General features: G+C 42.9%; 1 long non-coding RNA gene across 1 annotated transcript in view; it reads right to left on the bottom strand.

Moving 5' to 3' along the window:
- Positions 1-22,854, bottom strand: part of LOC115937144 (uncharacterized) — a 177,648-nt gene extending 154,794 nt beyond the window's left edge. Inside the window, exons 1-2 of the long non-coding RNA XR_014146760.1 lie at positions 22,385-22,854; positions 20,727-20,988 (exon numbers count right to left, since the gene is read on the bottom strand). This is a non-coding gene — a long non-coding RNA (uncharacterized LOC115937144). The remainder of the gene's footprint in view (positions 1-20,726; positions 20,989-22,384) is intronic.
- Positions 22,855-24,364: the final 1,510 nt, after the last annotated feature.

Genomic DNA, 24,364 nt, shown 5'->3' on the forward strand with positions numbered 1-24,364 from the left:
TGCACCCATTCTGGGCTCGTCCTCTCTCTCTGATCTGCAGCCTACACTGAGTCTCATGCTCATCATTCATGTATTTATGAAACATAAGGATAAAGAAAATATGCATAAATGGCAGTCGACTGGTTCTCAATAAGATCATGAGCACCATTTCCCTCCCATTTTTTTGGACACACTCACACCTTCCTTATTCACATACTGGAGAGGAGCAGAGACAAGGCTTGGCAGAATCCAGGAGGTGACTCATCTGAAGGATAATTGTGCTTGTCCCGAAACATGGTCTTAGACTCATGATTGGAAACAGCTATGTATTGATGTTAGCAACTTTACTCAAAGGACGAATCATGAATTGAGGCAAAAAGCAAAACTCTTGAGAAAGTGGAAGGCTGGCCATTTCTGCCAACATCTACTCCTAGCCAAGGTGCTCCCCGCAGCTACTCCCTGAGGCTGGTTCTCACCAGGCCTTAATCTGCATGAACCCCCACTTCTCAAGCACTCCTTGAAGCAAAGGAAGTTAACCATCGAGAGTCAAAGGGTCTCCCGTGTGGGACAGATCGGATACATGTAAAAAAGCAAAAGTGAGCAAAAAGTAGGACTTGTCAATGAAGGAAGTGATTCCATGCAAGCTGGTAAGCTTTGAAATAAGATTAGTTGAAAGATGTGGAAAAGACACCGCAAACCAAAATATTGATAATAGAATTGAAGGGCTTTAAAACTTCTGATGTTTTATGACTTTTTTTTTTAAGATTTTATTTATTTGACAGAGAGAGACACAGCAAGAGAGGGAACGCAAGCAGGGGGAGTGGGAGAGGGAGAAGCAGGCTTCCCGCGGAGCAGGGAGCCTGATGTGGGGCTCAATCCCAGGACCCTGGGATCATGACCCGAGCTGAAGGCAGACGCTTAAGGACTGAGCCACCCAGGCGCCCCTATGACTTTTTTTTTTTTTTAACTCTTCCAACATTGTTGCTAGAAATATCAACTGTGTAAGATTCTTCTTGGTAAGTTGTGACAAGACAAAGTCACAAACTCTGTAAATTGCAAACCGATAAAGCAGGGTGGCAAATAAAAAGAGGACAAATGTTCATGAATAATGCAAATTGGAAGGCGGCTGGGTGACAGCCTACATCAGATGAAAAGGAGTGACATTAGGGTACCTGAAACAGGAAAACAGGATCAGGAACAAGCATCTATAAGGGAAGGAAAATGTCTGATTGGTACAAAGGAAAAACCCTCCCATCAAATTGCCAAATCTGATTAAGGGTGGTTTTGTCTTTAGTCGTAAATATCAATATAACAAACATAACTATGGCTGCACCCTATGAAATTCCTGTTTGGGGAGGTTGAAAATTGTTCAATATAATCAAATAAATTAATATATGAGATGTATATACTTCCTTAGAGAGCAAGAATTGAGATGCTTCAAGGAAAGCCTTTTGCTATAACGTGAAACTCCCTCGGGTGAAGACAACCTACAAGGTTCTGTATTGGCTCACTTGGCCCCAAGCCAGTAAAGCAGCAAAGCAGGACATCTTAAGTGAGTGATTCCTGGCTGGTGATTCCTTTGTTCACTGTGAAGATTACTTGGCTCCCCACCCTCTTCACAGATCTCCACCCCATCTCCACCCCATGGTCTGGAGCCCAGCAATTTGTAGGAGCACCGACCCTTCTTTGCACATAGAAAGGGGGAAGCAAGCAGAGCATTGCCCACTTGAAGGTGCACAGAGAGCAGAACCAGCAGTGAGCTTGCTGGGGTTCAGGTCCCAGCTGGGCTGCCCAGCATCTCTACAACATCCCCCTTTCACTTTCTTTCCTGGAAAAGAACGCCACAGAAAGACTGTCTCAGACGGTTACATGAGTCCTGGGGGAGTCAGCACGTACACAGTCCCTCCACCAAACAGTGCCTGGGACACGAAGAAACTCAGTCGATGCTAGCTGTTTTTGTGATGTGCCCAATGCCAGAAAAGAAATCCGTGCTTGTGTAAAAACAGATATAAAAATATGCCCAGAGTACAGAGTCTTTTATGCTAATGTGTTCACACCTATGGATGAGAGTTTGTACAATGAGAAAAAAAAAAAATTGAAAGATTAAATACAGCAAAGCAACCACAGAAAATACTTGTGTTTTTCTGGTTTCATCTCTAGACATAGTCCCCAGGGACACAGGAGATCCCTCTCTCCCCTGCATTATAAACATGACTGTCAAAATTAATCTGCAGTATTAGGGGTAGTGTTGACGGTTTCATCTCTATAAACGTTATTACTGTATTTTTTCTAAACCCACAAACCTCTGCCCATCTTCTCCATCCAGAGGGAGAAGCACTTCTCCTCGTCGATAGAAATTCAATTTGCTGCTCAAGTTAAGCAGCAGTAAACTTTCTCTCCCCCTTGCTTTACTGCTGCTTTCACAATCATAAAACGAGCCTAATGTTTAAATGTTAGAAAGCACTTAATGTTTAATCGTTGGAGATTAAGTCTCTTTCATGATGCCTGAGCTGCCTGGCAACAGGTTAGACATTGATTGTCCGCCTGCTCCTAGGGGCAGTGCTGCGCTCAGAGAAACATCTGCCCGGCTTTCTAAAGCTCATCAGTGCCGTAGGAAATGAAAAGTTTCCTTCTCCAAAGCAGTTGCAAGTTTCAAGGAGTCAGCACAGAGCTGCACTGGGCCACATTTGGTTCAGTGAAGGAGAAACGTGCAAGCAGGAATTTGTGATGTTCTGGGGGCCCAAGAGTCTGGCCGAGTCGGGGCCTCCCAGAGCGCCCTTCCACTGTGGCCAGGGGGAGCCCCTCAGTCACCATACTCTTTAAGTGAAACCAGCAGACGTGGCCTCCCATGAGAAATGCCTCGAAGCTTCCCGTTCCCCATTCATTCCACGTCATGTGGCTCAGACCCATTCACAACCACCCACTGGCACTCCACGCCTATAGAATGTTTTTCCTTTGTGCCTCTGAATCAGACCAGAGGACACAGGCAAAAAAGGAAAGAAATAATTGCTTGCTGTCACCCATTCAATTTCTCACAGAGCCAATTTTGAAAGACAAGAATTCAGCACTAGTTCTCAGAAGGATGTTGACACCACAAATGACATCATATAGCCAGACCCTGAGCACCATCGAGGCTTTGTGAATGAGGAGCGCTGCCAAGCAAGGACCCACGGTACCACTGTGACAGCCATTCCCTACTGAGTCGGGTCTCAGAAGCAAAGATTCTGAGTTCAAATCCTTGCTCCGCACTTGCTGATGCTCTGAAGTTGGGCAAGACCCTCTCTCAGGGTTCTCTTCTATAAAAAGCGGCTCATGATGTAGGATGATTATGCAGGAAGGGTCATCCAGTAAGAACCTAATAAATGTTTGTTCCAACTGAATCTAGAATAAATTCATCATCAGAGCCTAGATAAAGCCAGTTTTTTGTGTGTCATTTGGAGCCTCAACACTGAATAAATTCTATTATCATTAAATCCCTTTATGCTGAGTTTCCCAACCTCAGCACTATGGACAACTGGTGCTGAATAATTCTGTTGTGAAGGGCTGTCCTGTGCATTGTAGGATGTTCAGCAACATCGCTGACCTCTACCCACTAGATACCAGTGGCATGCCTGTCCCCAAGTTGTGACAAACAAAAAATGTCTCCAGACATTGCCCCACATGTTCCCTGTGGGGCAAAATCGCTCCCAGCTGAGAACCACCACCTTATGTGATAATCATGGGATGCTAGGAAGGTGATGGCAAAAAATATCTTTGCTCCCTATAGACTGCATATTAAATACACTGAGATAGCAACAGAATCAGAAAATTGTCTTTTCTTGATAGTTAATTGTAATTTTTCCAGGTGTTGGGGATAAAAGGGTACACTTATCATGATGGGCACTGAGTAATGCATATAACTGTTCAATCACTATGTCATACACCTGAAACTAATATAACACTGTATATTAAGTATTCTGGAATTCAAATAAAAAAACATAATAAATAAATAAAAGAAAGACGAAAGAAAAGAAAGAAAAAAAAAGAAAGAAAAGAAAAGAAAGAAAGAAAGAAAAAAAAGAAAGCAAGCCACCACTTGCCCTTGGACCCGTAACTGGGGTCAGACCTCAGCGTGCTCCAGAGACACAAGCGAAGTCTGGCCAGGAGGAAATGACTCACACTCAAAAAGAATTGCAAGATTTTGCCCATTCACATCAGCGGAAACCTGCAGAATGTACATGAGAAAAGGTTCTGATGGCAGAAGACTAAGGAGCATGGAATACAACACTGGGTTGGTCCTAATTTATCAATCAGGGTGTATTGATGAGTGATTCTGGGTTTAATATATTAACTCATGCAGATGAAAGTGGCTCTGACAGTTTACTTTGTGGGTTGGCTAAAATTAAACTCAACCATGGACTACTCTTGATGAGGCTGAGTTACCAGAACTCCCCGGGGAAACTGTAGAGGACCAATCCAAAGGCTTAGGAAAATAGAATATTGGAGTGCATCACATGCACACACACACACAGACACAAGCACACATGCAGACACACACAAACATCACTGCATCCACAGAGAGTGCCCAAAGACTCTTCCTGAGTCATTGAGAAATGAGAAGAGCATCAATGTCCTCAAAAAGTTTTGTGGTGACTGTTCTCTGTGGTCCCGGTATGGTGACTCAGGTGGGCTGTTCTGGGATGAACAGCAGAGGCCAAGATGATAGCACTTGAAGACAAGTGGGCATATTTACACGTGGGCAGCAAGGATAAGGTGGTCATCAGCCTGTTTGATGCATGGGAATCTAAGGTGGTGGCTAATTGATCAGAGTATCCCTTGCAAAGAAATAGATGAGTGATGCCCTAAATTGTTCCTTGAATCTATAGAACAGGAGCAAATGGTGGCCAGAATGGAGAGGTAGCTCCTCATCCAGTTTCCAAGCTCAGGACCTGCTCAGAAGCTGTACCTACAAGCTTGGCTCCTCCGTCACCCCAGACTCCTAGCCTCCCTCTCTGTTCTGTTATCCTCCAGAATACTATCTCTATCTGAAATACTTTCTTCCTTTATTCAGCAACGGACTTCTATGCACTAGGCATTGTTCTAGTTTGAGGGCTTACATAAGTGAACAAAACAAAATCCCCGCCTTGCAGAGCAGCCCCGTATTTGGCTGGTTTATTATATAGCTCCCTGATTGTATTGTCCTCGAGAGCTAGGATTTTCCCTCTCTTGTGCACTGCTGTGTCCCTAGCTTCTGGAAAAGACCTGGTGTATAGTAGGTGCACAGTGAATAGGTATTGAATGAATGACTACATCGTCTGCTTGAAGCTGAGAAGAGTCTGTCTCCCATGGTTTCCCCATCTCGCTAACATCATTGAGTCCCAGCCTTGGTTCCTCAATCTGATCATACCACAGACCAAGCCTTGGTTACGGCTTCAAGTCCACGGGCGACCACACAGGGACAAGTGGCCCAGGAAAGTGATTTCCAAATCAGGACGATGATCAGAAGCACTTAGGGGAGCTTTGAAAGAGCACAGATCCCAGGGCACAGCTCTCTGACATTCTACCTCTCTCGGTCTGGGATGGGGTGCCCAGAGCAGAGCACTGGCCACCCACATTTGGTGTCTCCTCTCTATCCTTGCTCTTTTCCAGGAGCATCAATGGGCTCCCTCTTCTTCCCCAGAGTCCGAGTCTGAGAAGGACCCAGAGTGTGTGGGAACACATGAGACTGGAGAAGGGAACAGAATATTCCTCTTAAACTGTAGATGCATTACTAAGCTACATGTCCCCGGAGAAGTCCACTCATCGTGCCAGCTCAAGAGACATCTCTTGAGCCACGTCTTTCTTTTTTGCCCCAAATATGGAAAGAAAAAGCTGCCCCCAGCATTTGCAGGTGTGACAGTTACGCATAAGCGATGTGACACCTCGAGATGCAGAGATTCCTGTTTTTCAGCAACTGGGGGTCATTAATGACACTCGCCTCTGATTTTTCCATCCACAGTTCCCAAGATGGAATCAATCAGAGGTTCTGAGAGCTTTAAGAGCCGAATAAGAGTTTCATCCTGAAAGCATCGCTCTCCTCTGCATCGCGTCAGAGCGAGCCCAGGGCAGGGCCTCTTTGATATGAATATTTTAGGATGAGAGGAAGGTGCAATGATCTCACTGTGAGGGAAGCTCAGTCCCTCGAAGCATCTGCAGAGCTGGAAACGATTCACATTGAGAACACTGACCTTCAGCATTTTCTCTGCTGTGCATTTAAGCATCAGCCATGGGCTAACCCGGCAGTCCACAGTGGGAGCTTGGGAGGCTCAGGTTTCAGGTCTGGACTTACCGGATATAGAAGTGCAGGCTGGGATGCTGATTCCAGGTGCCAGCTCAAAGCCATAACATGCTACACTAAACTCAGGAGCTCAGGCCCGCTGCACGGGGAGCATCGGACAGCTGGGGTCACCACTGCCGTGGTGGAGCCTGAGCTGCGTGGACCCCAGGGCCATGGGGGGGGGGGTTGCCCAGCTGTGGGGAAGCTGAGCAGAAGGCCACAACCGTGTCTTGTCACAGCAGCAGGGGGTCAGTGGTGAATGTGGGAGAGGACGAGGGAAACCCAGCACAGACACGCACAAAGGAAAAAGAATTTAGGCTGAACTCCCAGGTTGCTGACACCCTAGCTCCATGAGGAGGCAAGGGGTAAGAATTCATACATAATGCCAGCAATAAAATAACATCCTGCTTTCCAAAACCAAGAAATACACTGAAGACCAGCCTTAGTCTTTTATAAATCCAAGCAGATCTCATGAGTGAGTGAAATCTATTCCATTACTTTTTTTTTAAAGACAAAATAAAGAAGTGAAGCTTTCAGTGAAGTGATGAAACTCCTTAAAATGACTATCACAACACCCTTGATGATCTCACAATGGGGAGGGTGTTTTTCTACATTGAAACATGAGAAATTGTGCTCAAGGAACACAATAAATGCAAAATGACTCAAAGCTCGATCCTGGATGTCAATAAAGAATGAATGAGCAAAATTCTTCACAGGCTTAACATCAGAGGTATTGAGCATTTTGCAAGGCTGAACCACAGATGGGTACTTTTTTTATGTACTGTGCTGCCAGAAGGAGTAAAGATAAACACATCTATCTAAAAAAAAAAAAAAAAGCAAACCATTACAAGAGATTATATAATTAAAATCCTAATGATTATTCTTGCTTTTCAATATTTAACAATTAAGCATTCCTACCTTGGCCCTTTTAATATGGAATATTTAATGTGATATATTATGTGTTATGACATTTGTCCCCTATCAGGTGAGTTCTGCTCACCTTTGGATGGTCCAAGACTATCAGTAGACAAGATGATTATGCCATAAAAGCTTGGGACCCTTACTGCCCTGTGTCACTGCATCCGATTCCCTCCTGGGGATCTGCCATCGATTCCATTCATCACTTCAATGCAAGCAGCAGAGAAAGTGAGATAAACTAAGAACTGACCTGCACAAATGGAATATTCATCACTCTTCTTCAATTTTACCTGGAAAGCAGATGCCTCAAAAGAATTTGCCTCTATCTCTGACATCTCTTCTGAGATCCACATGAATTTATCCAACCAGCAAGTTTACCCCTCCTCTTCTTTTTACTTAAATTGAATTAGCCAACATATAGTACATCATTTTCTTTTAAGATTGTTTTATTTCACAGAGAGAGAGAGAACAAGCAGAGGGAGGGGCAGAGGGAGAGGGAGAAGCAGGCTCCTTGCTGTGCAGGGAGCCCAACATGGGACTCGATCCCAGGACCCTGGGATCATGACCTGAGCCGAAGGCAGATGTTTAACTGACTAAGCCACCCAGGCGCCTCCATATAGTACATCATTAGTTTTGATATAATGTATATCATACATTATATAAAATATAATGATTCATTAGTTGCATATAACACCCAGTTCTTAAAACTTTCCAGAGTTCACCACTGAATGAATGGCACCAATATTCAACCTGTTTTTCACATTTCTTCTTTCCCCTCTAGTTTCAGTTACCTTACTGTCTTTTAGTGGTGATTCTAAATATTAGAGCATGCAACCTTGATTTTTTAAAGTCTAATATGAATTATGATTTTCTGCCACTATCCAAATACTATTACAAAACATGAACTCCATTTGTCCTTTAATGTCTTTGAATAATTATTTTCATGTATTTTAATTCACTATGCTCTACACATAATTTAGATCCCAAGACATTGTTATTATTCTGTATAGTCGATATTCATTTATATTTATCACTTCTATTGTTCTTCATTTCTAACTGTATCTGTTTCCAATGGGATTCTTCTTTTACCTGAAGAACTCCCTTTAGAATTTCTTCAGTGAAGTTCTGCTAGTGACAAAATCTCTCAGTTCTTATTTATCTAAAATTGTCTTTATTTCACATCGACTTTTAAAAGACATTTCCACAAGATGCAGAAATCCAGGTTTATCCTTATTTTCTTCCAGCACTTTAAAGATATTTTTTTCTTATAATCTGAATTCTACCATATTCGTTGAGAAGTCAGTTGCCACCTTATTTTTGCTCCTTTGAGCATAATGTGTATAATTTTTCCCTCTGGATCCTTTCAAGGATTTTCTCTTTGTCTTTTGGTTTTTGAAATTTTACTTTGAATTTGTCCAGATTGAGAATCACAGAGCTTCTCAAATATGGGCTGAATGTGTGTCACCTGTCATTTCCTCCTGAAATATTGTTGGTGCCCCTTCCTACTCTCTTCTTCCAGGACAACAATGATCTATTAATTAGTGCTTCCCGCAGTATTTCATATGTTTCTTATTTTATTTATGTATGTTCAACTTTTTGCCTTTCTGTGCTTTAGACTGGATATTTTCTACTTTCTTAGTTTGAATTCACTAATTCTCTCTTCTAATTGCTTATAATTGCTATTAAACTCATCTAAGGAGCTTATAATTTATTTATTGAATACTTCAGTTCTAGAGTTTCCACATAATTTTTCTATCAGTTTTGGTTCTTAATAGCATTCTCCACTCTGTCATCTATTTTCTGGAACATAACTCATTGGAAGAGGCAATCTCTCATGGGCCCTAAGCATCACTTTCTGTTCTTGCTGGGGATGCCAAGAATGAACCCTTTACCTGGGCTATTTCTCAAGATGGTGTTTTCAGCCAGCAATTTTCAGGGGTGATGTAATGTCCCTCTCTAGGACAGAGCAGGCTTTCTTACTGCTGGATATAAAGAGACAGATCCCTAGGTTCAGTGTTCCTCAGCCGTGCAAGCCCACTGCACATGTAGCATTTTCTGAGTCATGTCACCTGCCCCTGTGGAACTTGGGAGCAAAGAAGCAATGCAGATATGCAGATGCTCAGGCTGCCTGCTGAGCTGGTGCGATAGAGTCCTTTCTCTGACCCCATCTCATGTCTTCTGCCAGCATCCATGAAACATAGCAGATTATGGTATTATCTTATTAGTAAGGTAAAATCAAATTTGAGACCAATCAAGCACAGGTATTTTAATGTACATGTGTGGAAACTCTATCATCTGTGGGTATGTTTCTATTGTCTTTTTGTCCTTGACCCTCTTTCTTGATATGTCTGGTAATTTTTTCTTGAAAGTCAGACATTGTCAATTAACAATAGCAAAGGCTCTAGAACACATTATTTTCCTCCAGGGAAGATTTTCCTATACTCTGGTAGGCAATGTGTATTGATGCAGACCACCTAAATCCAACTAGACATTAAACTGATTTGAGGCAAGTTTGCAATTTTTGTAAGTCTCTGTTGTCTCTGGTTCATCTTTGCTGGCTCATGGGTTCCCAGTGGAAGCCTCGGACATCTACTGTGTACCTGGGCCTCTCCTCCTTGACAAGTCCTGACCTCCAATTTTTGTTTCCTGAGCACCTTGAGCCTGCCAAAACTTCCTCTCTGCTTTCAATAGCTTCCTACTCCACTTCTTAGATCTAGCCCGGTGCAGCTCAATCATCAGGTGAATACCTTAAGGGGGAAAACCACTAAAGATTCGACTTGCTTCTCCATGCCATGCTTATTTTCAGGAGCTTGACATAATTTATTCTGCTTTTCTTGGCAAGGTCAAGTTATAAATTTTTGTTCTGCAACCCCACGCTAAAAGTTCAGCTGGTTTCTCTGCCTTTTATCTAGGGATCTATTCCTGGCTTCTCAACTCCTCACCAACTGTAAATGCTCTGAGGAGAGAAGTGTCTCATAAAGTGTTAGCTTATTTCTCGGTAATTCCCCTCCTTCTGAATTATTTGCCCTTCAAGTCTTAGTTGCTTTAGCATTTCTTCAATGTCTTTAGTCAGATTTTTAAAAACATATTCAGTCTTTCTTTTCTCAATTTTTTGGGAAACCACTGATCTGTCATAGCCAGAAACCAAGGAGTCACTTCTGATATGCCCTTCTCCTTTACCTTCTACCTGCAATACTTCTGTTTCTCCAGTCATTCCATTTCTCTCCATCTCCTGCAGCATCACCATTTTGTCTCTTACCTATGTTACTGGTGTGTCCCCATCCACTCTTTTCCCTTTAGTCTGTTCTCTAAAAGCAATCACAGGAATGTTACATTAAAACAAAGTATTAGTTTTCTATTGCTGCATAACAAATCGCCACAAAGTTAGGGGCTTAAAACAATATGATGCATCATTTCACCATTTCCCTGAATAAGAAGTTCAGACACAGCTTAGGTATGTCCTCTGCGCTGGGTCTCACCAGGCTCCAAAAGAGTTGTCACATGGGCTGTATTTATATCAGAAGGCTTGACTGGGTAACAATCCTTTAACAGGATTGTTCGAGTTCTTGGTGGGATTTATGTCCTTGCATCTGGATGAAGGAGGGCCCCAGGATTTTGCTAGCTGACCACTAGAAGTGTCCTTGGGTCCTGCAGGTCTCACTCAGTCCCTTGCCATGTGGACTTCTTCAACATGCTTGCACACTTCATCAAGCCAGCAAGGACAATTTCTTGCTCTAGTGTGTTTAGGTGGAATCTTGTATGATACAATGTTATCATAAGAGCGACATCTTATCATTTTTTCCACATTCTATTGGCTAGAAACAAGTCACAGGTTCCACCCACACTCAAGGAGAGGGGACTATACTGGGTGTAACCCCAGGGGGCAGAGATGATCTTGGAAATCTGCCAGTCACAAATTATATGACATTAGCCTCTTCAGAATAAAACTCTCCTGGGGCTCCTGAGTAGCTCAGTCAGTTAAACAGTTAATCTGAGTTAATCTCAGCTCAGATCTTGATCTCAAGGTCATGAGTTCAAGCCCCATCCATACCCAGCATGGAGCCTACTTAAAAAACAAAAAAACAAAAAACTCTCCAGTGGCTTCCTATTGCTATTAGAAAAAAAAAAATTCTTAGAATGACTTATAAAGACCTACATGATCTAAACCTAGCCCTCTATTTTCATATCATGCTGTGCCACCTTTTAATACCAGTACTCCAGGCACAGTTTTAGTCCTTTATGTTTGCCCTAGTCCTACTTATCACAGGGCCTTTGCACAGGCCCTTAATTTTTACTTAGGAAATGCCAGTTGTTCTTAAAGTTTCCACTTAAGCCTAATTTCCTCTAGAAGGTCTCCCTGACATTCCTAATCAGGAAAAAAAAATCCCATGTTACATAGCAGTCCCAGATACATCTCCTTTGTGATTTGCCATACAGCATCCACTTATTTACCATGGTTTTGTTTCATCTGCCTCCTAGGGACTCAGCTCCATAAAGAGGTGCCGTCTCTGGTTTGGTCCATTGTATCGTGCATACAGGAGACCCTCAGGATGCATTTGCATCTGCTGAATACTTGGTCAACAGATGAACTCAGGCTTTTACTATATCTGCATCAGGTATGTGCAACTATTAATAAAGTGGTGTTTTAACTCCTAATTATCTATTGTGTCAGACGTTACTTTCACAAGAACCTAATAAGGAGAAGGGGTAATTATCAGGGAAAGATTTGAGCATCTCTGCGATGAAAACCTCACCTCTAAAAATATCCAGGTTCTGCTAAATTTCTTTTCACTATTCAGGCATGCACTGTGGAATGTAGGGAATAGCACAGAGGACCATAGGGGAAGGGAGGGAAAACTGAATGGGAAGAAATCAATGAGGGAGACAAACCATGAGAGACTCAACTCCGGTAAACAAACTGAGGGTTGCGGAAAGGGAGATGGGTGGGGGGATGGGGTAAGTGGGTGATGGGCATTAAGGAGGGCGCGTGATGTGATGAGCACTGGGTGTTACACGCAACTGATGAATCATTGAACGCTACATCAAAAACTAGTGATGTACTTACTATATGTTGGCTAATTGAATTTAAATAAAAAATAAAATAAAGGGATGCCCAGGTGACTCAGTTCATTAAGCGTCTGCCTTCGGCTCAGGTCGTGATCCCAGGGTCCTGGGATGGAGTCCTGCGTTGGGCTCCTTGCCCAGCAGGGAACCTGCTTCTTCCTCTGCCCCTCCCTCTGTCACTCCCCCTGCTCGTGTTCTTCCTCTGTCAAATAAATAGATAAGATATTTAAATTAATTAATTAATTAAAATAATACCAAATGTGAATCCATTTTTTTTTAGATTCAGCAAACATAAAATTGTCTTCTCAAATTAATATAAAGGTTTCTAAATGCTTACTCTCGATTAGTATACTCCCTTCACTGTAGATCAGCAGCAAACATTTTGCAGATCAGCACAGATCTGACTGGCACCATGGTCTACCTCCTCAGTGGCTATGAATTCTGTATTCTCTGTGGAGCGAGCCATCCAGTGTATCCCTGAGGCCTTTTGCAGTGGATACAATTTTCCACAAAAAAAGAATCTAGTCAGAGTACTTCCCAAACCAGCTGGTTCTTGAGAACAGAGCCAGGATGAAACAGAGGCTAAGAAGAAAATGCCTCTTGCCGGGGGTATTTTCACACAGCTGAAGTCTGATCATGATATCCTCATGATCAATGCCTTCAATAGCATTGATAACCTTCAAATTTTTTCTACATTCCCTATTGGACTTGAAAGGCCCTCTATAATCTGGACCCACCCAGCTTTTCCAAACCTATCTCCTATTACACTCTGCTATGGACTGAATGTGTTTCCCCAGAATTCTTATGCTTAATTAAATCCTTAATTCCTATTATGTGCTTGCTGGTTCACTCTCTCTCTTTCTGTCTCTGTCTCTGTCTCTGTCCACACCCTGAGGAAAGGCCATGTGAGCACACAGTAAGAAGAAAGCTGTCTACAAGACAGGAACTGAATCTGCTGTCACTCTGAACTTGGACTTCCCAGCTTCCAGAGCTGGGGGAAATGAAATTCTGCCTTTTAAACGACCTAGTTGATGGTATTTTGATAAAGTAGCCCCAGCTGAATAAGACACACTTCTCTAAATTCCAGGCTCTCCTGGGTATGTCACTGTTCCTCACACACAACCTGGGCTCTTCCATTTGGGTGCCTTTACTCATTCTCATCTCTATCAACTCGTGTCCATGTCTGAAGAGTTTTTCTCACTATTAAACACATACAGGCCTACATCGATCCTTAAAAACTGAATGCAAAACGTGAGGATGCTTGGGAATGTCTAAGCAAAGTAACAGCAATTGATTTTTTTAAAAAGGACACGCAAATATTATTCTCCATGAATGTCCCCACCATTAAAGTATATGATATAGAAATAAAAGTCAAAATAGACTATCATTAGATATTCATAGTGGGGATTTTACATTTTACATGAAACCTTGTTTTTTTCCCCACTGTTAAATACAGAATAAAAATGTTTAGAATTAACAATAATAAATCTTATCCATTTTTAGTGGCCAACAGCAAATGTTATCTAGGGCCCGATTAAAGCGCAGAGCGTACTCCTGTGACCAGTGTCACACTGTATCGATTTTTCTTCCCGGAGTCCCAGTGGCCCCCACATTAGGTCCACGGCCTCCACTTCTTCCCCACCTCTTAGGATATAAAGTGGTAAATAATGCCCCTGCTTCTACAAAAACCATGGCGTTCCTTTTCCTTGTTTAACTACCTACTGGTTCCTATAAGGAACCAATGGGGAATTTAGAAAAGTTTGAAGACAATTCCAAATATTCAATCAATGACTACTTTTTTTTGTTTTAAGATGTAATATTAATATATTTGCTTTTATATCAATGGTTGTAAAACATAATCTATATGAACATATATATGTATCTATATAAACATACACACACACATATATATACTATTTTCTTCTTGACGGAAGAATGAGTCCATAAAGGCAAAAGGACTTAGGACTCATGAAAGTCATAGTGTGGCCCTGAACAGTCTTGAATTTATTTTAAAAAAATTTTTAAATGAAATCAACTTTCTGAAAGTAGACTAAAAAAGTAGCATCAAAAAATTGAGGAATAACTCATTCAAACCAAACATAACTGGTCATCATATCTTTTTTTTTTTTAAGTTTAGAGATAGAAGAAGAGCAACAAGATCTTTCTTCAAGTTATATTAACATCTCCACTGATTCATTGCAAGGTGGCAAGAAATATTTGGTTTGGATCCAAGCTGCAAGTGCATTGGGCACAGAGAAGTCAAAACATCTGCAAATTAATCTGGATGATACAGGTAAAAAATGAGAAATCGTATATCTTTACAACTAAACAACTCATTTGTGCTGACCTAGTCAAATGAAGTCTTGATCTGAAAGGAGTTCCCCTGAAGTTCCTGCAGGTCATGGTACAGAAAACAAGAATTACCCATAATCAACCAGCCCGAGACAACTCAAAGATAAGTGCTGCAATCATTTTGTTGTATATCCTTCCAGTCTTATTTCTACATGGGTGCATGCGGTTTTACACATATTTATTGAGAACTTCTTACGTTCAAGCATTATTCTAAGGGCTAGGGAGAGTAAGATAAGCAAGGTATCTGCTGCCCTAAATATCTTGCAATCTACCAGGGAAGATGGAAAGAAACAAGGATTATAATAAACTGTGATGAGTCTTATGTTGTGAGAAGCACAGCATACTAAAGAATTCTACTGTATATACTATTTTGGAAGTTATGGGTTTTTTTTTAAATTTTACAAAAAATATAAAAAATGGTGAATTATGTAGACATCTCTATTTTTACCAGCCAGATTTTAAAAATGCTAACATTTTTGCGTTAGGTATTTTTTATTATTATTAACATACAATGTATTATTTGTTTCAGGGGTACAGGTCTGTGATTCATCAGTCTTACACAATACACAGCGCTCACCACAACACATACCCTCCCCAATGTCCGTCACCCAGACGCCCCTCCCCCCAGCCCCCTCCCTATTTCCGGCCCACATTCCATGGTGCACTGAAGCCACTCCACACTAGCTCGGGAGAGCACGTCTGTGCATTTCCTCCCACCTGCATGTTCGGTAAGCTCAGGTCGGTAGCTTGGAATCAACCACGCAAGGAAGCATTTACACCATGGAAATGGACAAACGCCACAATAGGAACTCCTCTCCCCATGCTCCAGAGAACCGACTCTTAAACATTTAGGAGCACACCCCTGTCTATACGGAGATATAAATGGGGCTGGGTCGGCTGACCAGACAGACAGCAAGCAGAATTCCTCCGTTGTTTGCGAAGAAACAATCACCCTCAATGAATTCCTCCAATTTCTTTTTCTCAGCACTCCATGTCATGGAGTTTGTACCTCTCATTTATCCTTCACCCATACAGCCTTGTACTGGGTATCATGGGCACATTTGTCTGCCAGATTAATATCACATCAAACGCTCAGTCCATTCTGCTTTGTCTCTCCCACAGAACCTAGACTCATGCTTTCCATCCAGTGCACATTTAATGATAGTGGTTGAAGAAATTAGTTGCAAGTGAAATTAGTTTCTGGAGAAGCCCCCTTTGAAGGCAGAAGTAACATTAGTCATCTCCAGGGGTAAGAAAGACATTCAAAGTGACTTAGCTGTCAAACTTGAAAAAGACGCAAGGCGCCGAGGATGGTGCATTAATTGAAGTAGAATTGAGCCTCATGTACTTCAGAAATGTGACAGACAGGAACTAGACATCACACAGGAGAGCAAAACAGGGGAGAAAGAAGAGAGGCTGAAGCCAAACTAAAATGAATTTGCAAATTCAGTCTAAATTAAAGGCCACAGCAAGTGATGAAATGAGAAAATGCTTGGAGAGTGTCATCCAAATGCAATAGATTATTACTGTTATTCTTTTTAATTTGGCTTACTAATGGACTTAATAATTATTGATAACAGCGTCGAGCATTTCCTGGGAAATAAAGAGGCACATTCTGGGAAAACAATCCAAAACAAGAACAAAAATAAAACCGAACCAAACAGAAACATGAGAGGCAATGTCAGATGCTAAATAAAATCTAAGAGAAGAAATGAAAAAATATTATTCATTTATTAGCATAAGCTGGAGGATAATGTTTCACTCTGGGACCAATTACTGCAAGGAAGGAGCAAGAAAATGGAAACAATAAACTATTTTTTAAAAGAACAAAAAAAGAGGGGAAGACATAAATATAATTAGATGAGCTTTATATGAACCAAGAAGATTTCCAATGAAGGGCGAGAGAGCAAAGGTCTTTGAGGAAAACAGGTGCCGCAAGTGGAGAGAAATGGTGTGAAGTTGACAAAGTCCCAAAACTGTGAGCACTTATCTCCAAAGCCTCTGGTACATCGTTTCCATATCCAGGACCCTGTCTCTCCTGGACAAGAAACCAAGTTCGTGGAGGGCAGTGAGCACACCGTAAGCATCCTGGACTCCCCCTCAGAGGCTGGCACAGGGTCCCCCACACAATACGTGTCCCACAAACCCCAAGTCATGCCTTCTGTGCCTCCCCAACACTGCTCTTCTATGAATTCACCTTGTCACATGCCTCTCTTCCCTCTTAGGATCAGTGAAAGGGCCAGAACAACGACCATAACCTTCCCACATCTTTCCATCTGTGCATGCCTAGCTTCTCTGCAAAAATGATCAACATTCACCTTCCCTAAATATATTTATTCACTCTGCTGGGAAATCACATTTAAAGAGAAATGTTTGTTCATGTCTAGACCAATCACTACACACACACATACACACACACACACACACACACACAAAGACAAACAAACAAAAATGAACACCGCTTACAGAGCCTAAAATTTCTTGAGGGCTCAGAACTTCATTACACCAATATTTCAATATGTGCCAAACTAAGTTGGCCAACTTGAAGACAAAATTGGGGCCACATTTTTCTGCCTCACTGACCCTCCATCTTATTTAGATTCTCTCTCTGTACCTACTTTCCTCTGAAGTCAGCTTTTCCCTCAGGTATAACTGAGGACAACCTCAAAATTTCTGTCCCAGACCCTCTGCTTTTTCCTGCTGAATGTCCCAGTAGCAGCACTAACCCCAATGTCAAACTACAAATGATTCCTAAATGCATAGCCCAGCTATGACCACTCACCCTCTCTCAAGTTCCATTTATTTTTTTTATTTAAATTCAATTAGCCACCATATAGTACATCATAAGTCTTTGATGTAGTGTTCAGTGATTCATTAGTTGCATATAACACCCAGTGCTCATCACATTATGTGCCCTCTTAATATCCATCACCTGTTACCCCACCCCCCCACCCAAGTTCCATTTATGTAGGTACCTGTAGGAAAGCTCATGGATTTCTCCCAAACACACAAATCTCGTAAGCTGAAATCCAAGCTGATCTTCCTCTCTCAAAACAACTTTTTGAATCATTCATTATTACAAAGAGCCTTATCATATTCACAGGCATCAGGCTTCAACCACTTGGAAACATCTGTACATCTTTTCCTTCGCTCCACGTGTAATCTTTCATAAAACATTACCCGTGGTGAGTGGATCTATTTTAGACTTTTTTTTTTTAAAAAGATTTTATTTATTTATTTGAGAGAGAGAGAATGAGAGAGAGCACATGAGAGGGGGGAGGGTCAGAGGGAGAAGCAGGCTCCTCGCTGAGCAGGGAGCCCGATGCGGGACTCGATCCCGGGACTCCAGGATCATGACCTGAGCCGAAGGCAGTCGCTTAACCAACTGAGCCACCCAGGCGCCCTATTTTAGACTTTTTTAAACAAAAGTTCTTTGGATTGTCCCATTTTTGCTTCCACAAAATTATATCCTTGACTCCTAATGGCTAGACCCTGACAAAACCCATGACCAGGCTTCCTTGCTTCTGGGCTCTCTCAGCTTGAGATCATCTGTCTGAAGTCGGGTTCACTAGAAGCAGAGTCTGAGACGAGAGTTCTTGTTCATGTGACTGATTAAGGGGGTCCTCTCAGGAGAACGGGGAGTAGGGGCAGCTGATACGGCAGGGGCAGAATGCTCACAAAAATTACACTCCCAGCCAGAGACCAGCTTGAATCTGGGAACTCAATGACACAGGGAAGCTCTGGAGAATCAATGACAAGATAGAGTTGATTCCATCTTGAGACAAGGGCACCAGCCATTTGTAAGCCTTTGACAGTCAGTGTACCTGATGGGTGGGGTGTCTTACCCCACCCCCCTCCAGAGGGTTCAATTAGCCAAGGGCAGCTCTCCAGAGACAGGACAGCTGTGGGGTGCAGTCATACTCAGAGCAGCAGGGGGTTGGGTGAGACTGTGGTGGAGGATATCAGAGCACCGACATCCCCAACACCAGTGGTTCTCAAAGTATGGTCCCTGGACCAGCAGCAGCACCACCCAGGAATTGTTTGACATGCAAATTGCTCAGCCTCACCTAAGATCCACTGCATCAGAAACTCTGGGGTGGGACAAAACAATCCCAGCCTTTAGCCAGCCTTCCAGGTGATTCTGAAACACGCTCAAGTTTGCATCACCTACATCGTCCAACACAGAGCATGTAAATATGTCGTAAGCCCCGTATGAGTATTTCTCCACAAATCAAGAGCCCATAGTAACTCTTTATTATTGTCTATATCAAAAAATAAACCCCCAAAATTAACAATAAAGGCTTCCACTGAATTAGACACTTTCTGTCCCTCCAAAAGCCTATCTCAGCCACCCCTTTTTCTTTGTGGCTAGTTTTCACAGAATCACAGAATATTGGAAGAGAACTTTGAGATTAATTAATCTAGCTCCCACCTTTTTGCAAATGAAATGACAGAGTACCCCCCAAAATTGTAAGCATCTTAACCAACATGACACAATGGAACTTGGGACTCCTTATTGCAAGTTTAATGCTTTTTGTGATATACTATGCCAACTTCGCTCCAAATTAAGAGCATTCGTTATAACACTTAGTCACAACTTGCTCGGCTTTACCTTTTTACATTTGTGTTTGTGTTTTTACCTGCAGTTAACACACCTGCCTAACGTTTTTCAATCTAGTTCCATTACTTCCTCAGAAAACGTCCATGACAGATGTGGCATATTGTGTTATTATTTATCAAATATCCACTATCCCCTCCCCACCTCCATGGGAAGAATAAATTGCCTTGCCCCACTGGCGCTGGCGCTGGCCTTGGCCGTGGAGCAGGAGGAGATGCGATGTACACAGAGTCAAGGCACACTGTTTGGACCCAGCACTCCCGTTCTCTGCCACGAGAACAAGTCTCAAGTAGGAGGTGCCCTTGGGACCTGGACCATGGAGACACATGATCAGACTTAAACCTGAGTGTCGCAAGCCTCACCCAACAGCTGCTTAGTGAAACACCCTCTGGTTGTCTGCTGCAGCATGGCCACACAAGCCCAGGAGTCAGCGTGTACTGATCGGACGCGGGAGGCCAGCGTGTTGCATGCACAGTACATGCACCGACCCATGTAATTTCACAATAGCCCTACGAAACGGGTGTCATGATTCGGCTCATTTTACAAATGAGACAAGAAAAAATGATGTAACTTGCCCTAAGCCACATTGATGGGATACAACCAGGACACCTAGTTCTGAAGGTCATTCTGTCCTCTATTCTGTGGGCAACGTTTCAGGAATTTGGTTACTTCTGTGTCCCTCCCTTCCCTGGGTTCCCGGATTTCTGCAGGAATTCCTATAGCTTTGCCCTGATCCCATGGTACTGAGTTGTAAAGGACTCTTAATATATCTCCCTGCCCATGTGGAGGGGCCAGATATGACATGGTCCACATAAGGAGCCTATAAAAAGGAGTTCGATAAGTATTGGTTAAATGACAACTTCTGATGGCCCTAACTTGGCTCTCAGCACCAAGCTTGGCCTCTCCACCGAGCTCCCATCCCCCCCCAGTCTTTCCCCAAACCCCAGAGGCAGCATAGTTCTGTCTCCAACTTGTCGACCAGCTCTCCAGGGCCAAACCCTCATCCCGATATCTTGGTCTCCTGTGATCTGTCCTCAGAATCTCTTTTCTACCTCCTTTTTCTCCTCTCCCTGGGTTCACCCCATGTTCCACTCAAGCAGTCTCTCACTCCTGAGCACGTAACTCCCTCTAGCTCCAGTGGCCCTTCCCACTCTAACCACAGGTGCAAATGCTTCCCACCCTGAAGGCCCTCTCTGCACACCCCTCTTCTCCAGCCCCTCAGCTGAGCATCTTCTTCCCTCTTCCAGGCTTCAACAGCACATCTCTGACTCTGGGTGTTTGTATTTAGCTTATGCCATTCCGCTCAAGTCAACCAATGCTCTATGTGCATGCCTATTTCTGTTGTTGCTATCAGCTTCTTAAAGCTAGGATCCACGTCAAATTCATCTAGACCCACTCGGAAATAGCTAGCACGATGACTTGCAAATAGTAGGCATTTGATAAGCATTTCTACCATGAATAAGTGATGTTAAAACTCGCTTACTTAAATGAGGTATTCACCGTGAGCTTGTTGTAAAGGGAGTTGAGTGACGGCGTGCAGCAGGATCGATCACTGAGGGCACATCACGCCAGCTTCCCATCAACAGATGTTACCCATTGTAGAGCAGCATGCAGCCCGGTTCAGGTACTGTTGCCAAACAGAAGGTTCTCTTGGCAGGAGTGTTGGCACACTCTGTGTTCTGCAGGCTGCGCCGCTGAACCAGCTCCTCTACTGGCAAATGAGCCTTCTCAGAACTGGCTTATGCCACCCTCCAAAGGCCTCCTGCCACGCAAACAGATGGGCACAAATGTAAGTGCACTGGGTAGCAAGCGTGCACATCTGGTCGGAGCTCCCAATAAAAGATTTGCCTCTCATACATGGCATCACCCCCTCCAAACAGAAAAGCACACTGCTGTGTCATATGAGGTGTGGCGGAGGAATTACTCTTGGATTCTAATTTTGGAACCCATTAATTAAAGAGAGTCCCAGACCCAGAAGTGGGAGAGAAGATGAGAAAGAGCTGAAAGAAGATACCGTCTCCCTTTCAAGCTTGGGCTGGTGGCATCCGAGGAGCTGGAGAGAGATGCTTTCTCTTTCCAGGTGGAGGTCAGATTTAAGACATGTCTTTAAGCAGCAGCTAAATCCTTGACTGGACTCCTGTGGCTGCCAGCAAGGCAACGGAACACGAGACATTTCTCTCAGGGACTGGTGTCTCTCAGGGCCTCCAAACACAGGGGTGAATAAAAGTTTAAACTCTTCCCATCTGAGCCAAGATCGGTAAACCACGTTCCAATAGTGTGGGTTCAGAGAGGAGAGTGCACTCTCCCGCCCACGTAATTGGGAACCCGGTTGCAGTAATGTCCAAACTCAAGCTGAAAACCTTTATTGACTCAGAGGTTATCTTAATCGTCTGATGGCCTGAGCTGGCTAGACAAAACAGTCAGGGGTGGGAGCAGCCAATGTGGCCTTTGGAGGACATTACAATCTTAAAAGCTTGCAATTGACAAAGAAACAATACCACCTACAACTCTAAAGCACTTTAATTCTGTTTTTTGGTTTGGGTTTGTTGTGGGGGCTCTTTGAGACAGATAGGAACTGTATTGAGCTACTTAGTCGGTAGATCTCACAAGTAATTTCTTCCGCTGGGATTTGCGTTTTTGCTTCTCCTTTCCAAACTCTAAATGTACCCATGACTTATTTGGAACACAAGAAGTGAAGCTTGAATCTCCCAGTTGGTCATGTGCAGAACGTGCCAAACAGCTACAGAACCATGGGGAATCCGCATGATGGAAAGCAGATCATCTGGCAAAATAACTGTCCAGTGGCCAGCAGCTGACCCAGTTGCTGGACCAATATGCTGCCCAGTACTGGAAGGTGCTCAATCTCAGAAATGGGCTATAAATGTTCATTCGGAGCCGTACCATTTGGAAGCTGAGAGCCTTAAAGACCTCGGCTCTGCTGGTCACACTAGGGGTGTCAGGTGCTTCTCTGTAGATAAAATCCATCCAGTCTACTTACTGTCTGCTTTTTAAAAGTCACTCTTTGTTTCCAGACAGCACCAGACAGAGGCTTGGCTGGGGATTAAGTAGCCACCGTGAGGGCGGTCCAGAGACATTAATAAAGAATAAGAGAGAAAAGAAGAAAAGTTTAAACATCCATGGTAGAAGGGATAGCTCACCGTAACAGCCTGAGATGTTGCATTTCTTAAACAGTGGAGGGTAATATACAGCCCCACAGTGCATCACAGTGGTACTTGAAAGCTTTTTCTGCAAGAAATAAAATTATTTTTAATAATGAATCAAGCTTTAGCCTCTGAGGTGTTTTACATAAAAGGTTTTGAAGAAATTAACTTCTAATTTTATTTACTGATATACATGCACTTTTAGATCTTCAAAAGTATTCAGGACTCACTTGTTTTTCAGTTAGTTAGTCCAAGAGTTTGACGTTAGGATCTTTGGATGACTTAATTTTAGATCATAAGCGTGTCCAAACTCAACTTCACTGCCCGGAATTTTTTTTTTTCATTCGCTACTCTTTCAGGCAGGAAGTCACTCCAATGTTCATTTGTCTGGTAGCAGGATGAATGGCCAACTCCTGGCATGAACAAGTTGAAGAAGCTATAATTTGCTCCCTGTTTCCCTTGAAGGTCACTAAATTTAATACTGTGATTGAAACCCAGGGCCTTCTATAAATCTCCAGAGAACTGTGATTCCTAAGAAGGCAGATAATTTGGGCAGATATGTTGACCTGTGCACACACGTTAAGCAATTATAAACTGTTTCCTTTCACCTGTCTCCGAAGTAATCTATAGCAAGACTCCAAAATATAAATCCTCTCTACAATGAGACAGCCAGGGAAGAGCCCGTGAGGATTGGTGGGGTCAGCCATAGCACTGACCCCCTGTGTGGCTTCAGATGATGACAGATGGCACTGATTCTCAGCCTTGGCTTGATCTGAACTGGGGGCTTCTGTCTCTGGCTTCCTTCTTGAAGGCAAAGAACAACAAAACATGTCTCATTTATTCCATTGGCATCTTTCCCCGTCAACGAATGAGGATGACACTTCTCCCAGGTAACCATCTCAAAGTTCTCCAACTGAGCTAGTTAGTGCAGAAAATGTTTTGCCCTGGAAAATCCATAATAAAATCACTCTTCTACTTTGTGCCTGGAGGGAAGGTAGGGCATTTAAGATAAAGTAGTTCTACCTTTGCCTCTCCCGGTCCATGTAATCTTTGATATCCTAGAATGGAAAAGTGGTTGTACCCCTGGATACATGTGAAGCCATCAGAGGTCTCTAGAACCTCAAACTGGGGGAACTAGGGGTGCATCTGCCGGAATGTATCTTTGCTGGGGTAACAGAGACTCGTGGCAGGATGCAAATGGGTATGAAAATGTATTTGAGGCAGAAGAAGGGAGGCAGAGTGACCAATAATGAAGGGTCATGATAGGAAACAATGTTTGAGAGCAATGAGAAGGTCAAAGGTACTAACAAGTACTGAATCCCAAATCCACGTCCCTATAATTTCTATTGGCCTAAATTGAAGGGTTCTCCCTATTTTTAGTTACCCTTCATCTCACTATAACTCATGCTATCTCCCTATATTAGTTTGCTAGAGCTTCTGTAACAAAGTACCACAGACTGGGTGGTTCGAACAACTGAAATTCATTCTCTCACAGCACTGGAGGCCAGAAACCCAAGATCAAAATGTTATCAGGGTTGGCTCCTTCTGAGGCTATGAGCCAGGATGTTCTCTTGGCTTCTGGAGGTCAGCTAGATGGGATCATTGGTGTTCCTTGGCCAAAGAAACATCACCCTGATTTCTGTCTTCATGTTCATATGTCATTCTCCCTCTGTGTGTGTGTGTCTTTGTGTGTAAATTTCCCCTTTCAATAAGGATAGTAATTATAATGAATTAGCAGCCCACCCTGTTCATTATGATCTCATCTTAATCAATTATATCTGCAACAACCCTATTTCCAAGGTCATATTCTGAGGTATTGAGGGTTAGGACTTCAATATATAAATTTGAAGAGGGCACTATTTAACTCATAATACTCCCTAAAGTAACATTTCTATAATAGTCTGTATCTTCCTTCTCAGGCTGAGGGATCAGGGCTCACCAATCAGAGTTACAATAAGGGACAGAGGCTGTTTGATG

This window comes from Leptonychotes weddellii, chromosome 7 (assembly GCF_054177405.1).
Source record: "Leptonychotes weddellii isolate Sample4059 chromosome 7, ASM5417740v2, whole genome shotgun sequence".
NCBI classification, from domain to species: Eukaryota; Metazoa; Chordata; class Mammalia; order Carnivora; family Phocidae; genus Leptonychotes; species Leptonychotes weddellii.